This window comes from Podarcis filfolensis, assembly GCF_964270895.1.
Source record: "Podarcis filfolensis genome assembly, chromosome: 4".
In the NCBI taxonomy this organism is placed as follows: domain Eukaryota; kingdom Metazoa; phylum Chordata; class Lepidosauria; order Squamata; family Lacertidae; genus Podarcis; species Podarcis filfolensis.
In genome coordinates, this window is record NC_139607.1 from 49,011,241 (window position 1) to 49,019,833 (window position 8,593).

General features: G+C 43.4%; 1 long non-coding RNA gene across 1 annotated transcript; it reads left to right on the top strand.

Moving 5' to 3' along the window:
* The first annotated feature begins 2,125 nt into the window (after positions 1-2,125).
* On the top strand, positions 2,126-6,063 carry LOC310762098. Its single transcript, XR_014547857.1, has 2 exons — positions 2,126-2,416; positions 4,934-6,063. It is a non-coding gene; the product is annotated as an uncharacterized lncRNA (long non-coding RNA).
* The last annotated feature ends 2,530 nt before the right edge of the window (positions 6,064-8,593 follow it).

Sequence of the window (8,593 nt, forward strand, 5' to 3'; positions counted from 1 at the left end):
GTGGACAGGCTGGCATTATTTCTGGTGCAGGAGTGCAGCAATTATCTCAGCTCCGTCCCCTAATGAATGGCACAGCAGCTGCAGAGGCTTGAGGATTCCGCAGAGAGGCCAAGACGGAAGCCACTCGAAGCATGGAAGCCGCCAGAATATCCTGAAAGCCGTATTTCATGCATTTGGATTTGTGGCAGTTCTGTCCTGTGGGCTCAAAGCAGGTAAAACACTTTATGGATTTATTTATAACTTTTGTATGCCACCCCGTAACATAAATGTTCTCTGGATGGCTTACAGTAGATAAGTAAAAAATACAACGCAGTTTTGTTCCCAGGCGCATGGTGCCTGCAGCTGCTGTGGTGAGAGCCCAAGCATAGAAATAGACACAGGACATTGGTATTGGGTTGAAATAGGCCACAACTTTGATTGATTACAGATGTAAGTAGGTTTTGCCCAAGGTATTAGGGATGTATCTGGTATCAAGCAACTCATCTGCTGGTTGATAAGTAGGGTTGGGTTGACCCTGACTGGGGGAGGGGATCCACCCCCTAACATGCACCAGGTGGTACGATCCCACCAGGGCCACCGTTGGGAAAGGTGCTATTGACCCCATTGACCTGTGTGTGGATTTTTGGACAAAGACACACATTCCTGGACCCCTTTAACAGGGTACCTGATCACATAAATATCCAACCCAATGCTATGAGATGGGGAAAAGCCTGCAGACCAGCCAGCTTGTTTGCAGGAGAAATTCTTCCCTGGCCCTGAATATGGTGACTGAATATACCAAGTCCTCACACTGCCCTGCCCGCTTGCCTTTGGGCAGGAAACATACAGACTGGGCGGGTGGTTAATCCCACGATGAACCCCTAAGAGCAAGGACCCCCAGATGTGGCCTTCAATTTGTAGCACCGCAACCCTGCCCCCAATGGATTAGCCCATTCAAAGGGGCCTTTGCTGCCAAGGCTACTGTGGCTGGAGGAGGAGGAGGCGCTGAGGGTCCCACCCACAGCTGCGCATGAAGGAAAAATGGCCCCTAGACTGGGCGGCGGCTGCGCTGAGCAGCAAACACTGCTTCCCCAGAACCGCAGGTAAACAGAGACTGCAAAGTAAAATGTGAAACCATTAAAAAAGGAGTGGGGAGCTACACAAATCCAACAGAATGGAACCTGACACTCCTCCGTATTAAAAACACAGATTAAAAAAGAACAATCCCGAGAGGCTCAGGTTAGTTATTTTAAAGGCTTGAGTGAACTCCTGGCACCAGGCAAGCTTTCCTGGGAAGGCTCTTCTATAAAAGGGGTGCCACATTGGGCTCTGGTCGGGGTGGTGGGAGTTGTCAGTGGCGTAGCGTGGGTTGTCAGCACCCAGGGCAAGGCAAGTAATTTGCGCCCCCTAAGTGAGAGAGAGTGAGTGAGCCAGGTAGGGGCAGAGAGCTGCGAGTGCGAGCGCCCCCCAGATGTTGCGCCTGGTGCGGCCGGCCCCCCTGCACCCCCCACGCTACGCCACTGGGAGTTGTAGTCCAGCAACATCTGGAGGGACCACATTGGCTACCTCTGGTGTAAAGGGTTGTGCTGTTAGGGGATCTGGCTGTGTACGGGGCAATCTGGGCCCTGCAGAATTGTTGTGTAAACATCATTGCAGACACATGCTGTTTAAAGGGCTGCATCCTCTTCCTACACCCACAGGCCGCCTGTTGGCAATACCATATTGAGGTATGATTAAATGGCATTCAGAAATTCTGCTGAGCTCCTCGTGTTCTGCAGATATAGTTAATCCTCAAGGAATTTGTGAATGGAGTGTGCAAAATACATTTGACCTTTAAGTAAGCAGTGATCGTATGTCTTGTTTTATGTTGTTGTTTTTTTAAATCACAATTTTCTACCCTGGCGACTGTAACTGTTACCTTGGCTGATTTTAAATAACCCCAATCTTTATTTTCTCCCTCTTCCTGCTTTTTGATTTTTCTGGTGAGTGCAATTGAAAATGTCAGTGATGTAGCTCCAGTATCCTCCAGTAAGAGGAGGATTAGAGTTTTCCTGACAGAGAAGGGCAGGGGCGGGCGGGGATTACAACAGTGCATCTGACGTAAGAGAGGGCAGTTTATGATGCATCAGAGAGGATAACAATTATAGGAAAGCAGAAAAAGATGAGAAATGAATGGAATACGTATCGCCAGGGAAAGCCAGCAATGTGTGTTGCAACAGTTCTTTTGGCAACCTCCCTGCTGTTCAGTGTTCTACACACGACTGAGCCCACCCTTATGCATTCGCACAGTGGAAGCAATACACCTGATTTATCAAGCCCCATGAAAGGAAACCAGCTTTAGTAATTCAGATACTCAGTTCTTAAGGCTTTGTGTTCCTCCCTCCGATGATATGTGGATAAATCTAGTTTTCCCTGCAGGATGCGGCATCGTACAACTGTAAGTTATCAAAAAAAATATTTCAGGATTTCTTTGTTTTTTAAAAATATATCTTATGAGCAAGAGGGCTATGTCAGGGGAATATTTCAGTAAGCGATTTAGCACTCAGTATACAACAGTACCATCTTTTTAATGTCTTATACATAATGCCAGAAAAGCCTAATTAATATGGAAAAACCCAACATTGGCAGTAATTTTATTAGTACATGATGCACTCATATAAATTAATTAAATGTTGCTTAAATTTGGTGGGATATGTAGATACAAGGGAATAGGAAGAGCTTACCAATTTTACACCTTGCCCAGTATTCTCATGGTTTGTACAAATGCTAAATATGTAAGATAAGCATAGCAGTCTCCCTGTAGACTGTATGTGAACTACATCAGCAAGACCACCACCACAAGGGCTTTAAGAACTGTCTAACCAAGATTAGCGGAGATCTTGTTACTAACATCTAAGAGTTGAATCAGGCCCTAATTGCCTGCTAAATGACCACAGAGACCAAAACACATCACAGGGCAGCTTCAGTCGTCACATTTAACTCATGGAAAATCACACTGGTTTGTTGCTGTGACTGACGTCATGCCTAACAGACTAGGGGGTTCTGTGTCCGTCTCAAAGGTGTTCTGTAAACTTGAAAGCTCGCATACTCCTATTACAGTCTACATTTCTTACAGCACAATCCTATTTGTGTCTTCTCAGAAGTAAGTCCCATTGAGTTCAGTAGGTCTTACCCCCAAGTGAGTGTGAACAGAAGTGCAGCCTTATCAACTTCATCTCACACTTTTTTCCAGTTTAGTTGTGGATATGTCATGTTAATATAGTAATGATATTGTTTTGAGTTGGTGGGTGCCAGGGGTAATGAGTTCCAGACACCCATAATTCCTGGATTTCGTAAGTGTTAGAATTTAACCAATGCTTGGAGAACTAAACTGGAAGTCAGTCTCTTAATAACTGGACTCAGATCTTCCAAAAGATGGGCCATTAGCAGAGAACAAAGGCAGGCATATGGGCTATCAGCAAAGCATAGACTCTGTGCCAGCCAGCAAATGGGGGCAGCCCTTCCTGAACTATGAGATCACTAGTCATAAGACAATGCCAGAGTTTTTCTTAGGAGGAAGTTTTAGGGTTTTAGTTGGCTGTGGCGTGATCAGGCTTGAGGCACAGCGATATCTTACTTCCCCAGCCACATTCACCTGCCCTTTACAAAAAATTACATGGAAATTTAGAAGTGCACCCAGCAATTATATGCTTGTGAATATAGCTTTTCTGTCACTTCCAGTTTCAAATTATTGATCGTGGTAATTGGCACGCTTTTCAATGACTTATATGGAAATGACCACATACGTTTCAAATTTCATGCCAGCTACTGACATCTTTTAGTTTTTTCAACACTTTACTTTTCAAGTGTTGTTGCTATCTGTAGTTTAGCACATTACCGGCAAAATATAAGTGGTTTGAGTAGGTGTTATTGATGTCCAGTTGAGCTTGATCTAGGCCCTAGATTCTAGGGAATTGATGAAGGCCACAAGGCCAAGTACACCTACTTGGAAGTAGCCACAAGCAAATATGTACAGGAATTTAGTGTGAAACCTCTACTCCATTCCAGCACTGATGTCATGAATTCTTAACGCTTTGCATCATCCTGGCACAAGCCTCCTCTTTGAAGTTCTCTTTCGTTGCTAGCAGAGTGTTGCTGACAATGCATGTCTTTAGTAATGCCTTTGCCAATATGTAATCTCTTTCTTCAAAGCATCTACAGGGGACCACCTACTTACCAAACAAAAATCCAGCTCATTGTCAATCAGCAATTTGTAGAGTGGTGACTCATATCTTGAGTATTTTTGAGGGTTTGAGGATTTCTAAATTAGCGTGATGGTACCTAAACTCTGCATTTCTCTCTTTGGTAAGATGAATTCAAACCTGTAAGCATTTGTGTGAAAATATTTCATCATTCCCTACCTGTAACTATACAACCTTTACAATACATCTGAAGGCAGACCTGTAAAGGGAGGTTTTGAATGTCTGATGTTTTATTATGTTTCTGTTTATGCTGGAAGCTGCCCAGAGTGACTGGGGCAACCCAGTCAGATGGGCGGGGTATGATGATGATGATGATGATGACATCCTTCGCTAGCAAAACTCCTGTACAGGATTGCACTCTAATTATACTAGTTGAAAACTCAGTCTATTTCTTCTCTTTTTTCTGCTTGGTGGGCAGATAACATTATTACGGATGGATATTAACAAATCCTTTCTCACAAATCTGGGCTTATATACAGGATCAGGGACCATTCTTTCCATGCTTGTGCTTTGAGAATCAGTCCTGGTTGGTGCTCAGTAATTTTTCTACCTTACATTTTTATTTTAACAGTTTTAAAAGTAAATTACCTTGAATGAAATCTCTGTGCTTTTGCCTTTTGACCTAATCATGTCAAGATGCACTTTTTTCTTCCTGCCTTCTCATCTCTTCCTTTCTTCTCATACTAATGTCCTCTTCTTTTTCCTTTGTGCAGGTTTGGTCTCTCTCCCCACCCAGCAGCTTGAAAAATCTGTAATCAGTGCAGATGCCCAGTGCCTCCCCCATCCATTCCTGTTGCAAAAGGCTGAAACTGGTGCGGTAAGGGCCAAAGGGCAGTACATTGTGGAGATCTGTCCATCAATTATCTTTGAGCTCCAAATTAGCCTCTCTTGAGACAGACAGATCCTTTGGCTCTCCCAACGAATGACTCTCCTTTGTGCATCGCTATACATCAGGCTTGAAACTGATTCAGTAATTTTATTTTTTAAAAACAAATGCTAAACACCACACAGAAATGGAGTAAGAGTATGGAAGCAGCCTTGTAATAATAAGCCTCGTTGCCGGTAACCACAGAGAGCTGAATATTGGCGAAGGTTTTTTTCCTTGCTATCTCTACCAAGAACTGATGGTGAACAGAGTAAAATAAACAATGATATCAGTTACCTCTTCCTGACCTAAATAAAGATGTTTAGCTATTAAAATCAAATCACGGTTGTTGTGTTTGGGTTTCTGTATTGCTGCACAACCATGCAACACTGTATGAAAAACTGTGTAGAAAAAAATGGGTCACTTAGGGGTATGCTTGTTGTGCTGGCGAAATGTTTAGTGCCAGCAGAACTAATATTTGCATGAGAAAATGCTTAAGTAGGTTGCTGGTAACTTTGTTGCACAAACTATTGTGTAATGAGTTTTTGCTAACACGGCTGTTGCCCTCGATTTCACTGTTGCAGAATATTAAAACTCACTGGTCTGCTAATGCAAGAACCCTTGCGCTAGCAGAGGACATTAGATACAGCCTAATATATATTGTATTTTGTATTTGGCAGTGAATGCTCTGATAGTAAGTGGGGAAGCTGGTGCAGAGGCTCAGAAAGTTCCATTGCTCAGAAAATAAAGCAGTTTGTGGCCGAACATCTGTGAAGGGAGGGGAAATTGTTCATTTTGGTCGGGAAAAGATTAGTGGTGCGCTGAATTTTGGCTGCCTTTTCGTTTTCAACACTGAAGTTTCCATTTCATAAGCAGGTGAAGCCCAGATTGAAGAAGAAACCACCTCCAGTGAACTATCACTTTTCATTAGCATCATTATAAAGCATCTAGAGTTTGGTAGGTGCTGTATATACTATTTTTAAAAAACCAAAAAACTCCCACAGACAATAAGCTGTACCCAGTGTCTTACAATCTATGAATCCAATAGACACAACACGAAAGGAAGAAGGATGGGGAGGAAAGGGGAAAACAATGAAACTTAGGCACCAATTCTTAAAGTTATATAATTAGTCTCATGGTGACCAGTTTGAATGTAAACAGTTCAGGAAGGGAAGAAGGCAAGTGGCCTCTCCATGGCACCAGAGGAGATGGCTCTGCTGTCCCCCACTGATGCAGCCAGGTGGAATGATGAATTATGGCAGTTACTAATTGGCATGTTTAGTCATCTTGTCCAACACTGCAATTTCCATAAGCTGTTTTTCTTTTTAATTTTGTTTTGGTTACTATTACTCTCACAGTGCTCCATCATTTCCAGCACTGCATTGTCATACTGCAGGAGCAGTGAGGACACCGTTTATTTTAAAAAGGCATAATCACAGATAATACATTTTTAACATGGGATACCCATTTAGCATAAGTAAACCTGTAAGGAAATGGTTTTCTCCCAAGACAAGGCAAAATCAAACATTATTCAAAGCTTTCTTCCATCTTCTTGGTGTGACCTGCTTTTGAAATTATTTCTGCAGCATTCACTTTGGATTATTTCCAAATGTAGGGGGATTTTTGTCCTGGGGGTGGGAGTTTGTCACTGTTTCTGTTTTTGCAACAGCCGCCCACCATTTATAGGGTGTTCCCATGTGGTTTTTGGCAGGAAATTGGGCTGTGTTATAAAATGCTTGTTTATATTTTAGCAACCTCTTCAATAAGCATAAAAGGGGGTGGAGTTCTGAAATTTTTGAGGGGAGAGTGAAATTTTTCAAAGGCCTTGTGTAAGTGTATGTGTACCTTTACCACCAGCAGGTCTCTCCCCCCCATTTCATTTACTTTAAATTATGCTGTTGCCTGTTGCAGTAGTGGAACACCTCTTCTCCCAGAAGGCCCCTGGAGCAAGGCTACATTCTGGCCTAGCATCATTCCAGGGGCATTTGGGCAGGGTGTGTGCATTTGAAATAATGAAGGCTGCCAGCTGCTGAGAGATGTTTTCCTGCTGCTGCTATGTAAAACTTAAGGCAGGGCTGGCCCACCCATGAGGCAAGGTGAGGTGACTGGTGCCTCAGGTGGCAAGATCCACAGGGGAAACTAATCTTGATGTAGATCTCTATTTCCCCCCACCCTCTGATGCAGACCTTCAATCACCCCTTCTTCCCTGGTGGAGAGGGGAGCAGCATTGTGTGGTTCCATGGAGTGTAAAGAATCCCACATTCCCTTATTTTGCATGTAAATAGGGTGAACACATGGAAACTAGCAAGAGTTTGATCTTCAGGATGGCTGCCAAAAAACAGGAAGAGTGTATTCCACCCCAACAGTAAGACTCGCTGGTGCCACGACAATTTCTGTGTCAAGGAGGCAGTTGAGCAGGTTGATGAGAAAAATTCTCAATATCTGTTTGAGGAGCACCCACATGTTTTTCCAGTCTGACATAGAAATGCCACAGTAGGCACTGGATATGCAGTTTCTGCAGCAGTCTCCTGAAGGAGGAAGCTTTCATTGTGGAGCACAAAGAAATCCCACCAGTGGAGCTCCCTCCAACCTCCTGTAGCCCAAGCTGTGGGCAATTTGGTGCTTCCTTCTAGTTCATCCAATCCCAGGGTGACCACTACATTAATGACTGCCTTGTTTGAAGTCATGACATTTGCTCAGATCAGGAATCACCAGTTACTCTAAGAAAGCCCAAACAACTCCCTATGCTTAGGGGCATTTAATTTTTTTTGCAGACTCAAGAGACCAGCTTGTTTCTTCCAGAAAAGAAGCTCATACCTCTTGGGTCAGGGGTGGGGTGTATAGTAGTAGACAATGGGACAAATGTGATGAAGACTGCAAAGGATTTGGGGCTTGGACACACTGACCTAGTCTTTAGGTCATTTAGTGGTAATCTCCCATTTGGCTTGATCAACCCAAGTGTCTCATCCAAGCGTTTGGCACAGCTGGCAGTATGTTTATCCAGAAAGGGAGCTGCCTTTCACATCCAATGTGGCCATGCTCTCATTCATTGGGAGCAAAAGGAACTGGAGCTTGGGTCACCAACTGCAGATGCAAGCACCTTCTTCTCTGTTGCCATGGATCAAGAAGAGGTCTCAGAGGAGCTACAGAGAAAGGGTGAAGAAGAGCCAGAGGGAAGAGTAGAAACTGATTCAGAAGAAAAGAGGGAGGATGACATGGCTAGACAGACACAGACAAGCTACCAAGTGTTCAGTTATAGCTTCTTTGGCAGTACTGGTTTGGCAGTAAAAAATACTTGCATTGGAACACACAAAGTAAACTAATTGGTACCTTTCTGAGAGAAAAATGAATCCTTAATCATTATTTCACCAAACCACATAATTATTAAAAACACCATAAATTATGTTGCTATTATGTTGTATTATATTAATTACAGAATGATGATGACGGTGTCCCAAGGAGAACTTTTATAAAGGGGAGCTACAAGGAGGCCTCTTGTAGGCATTAT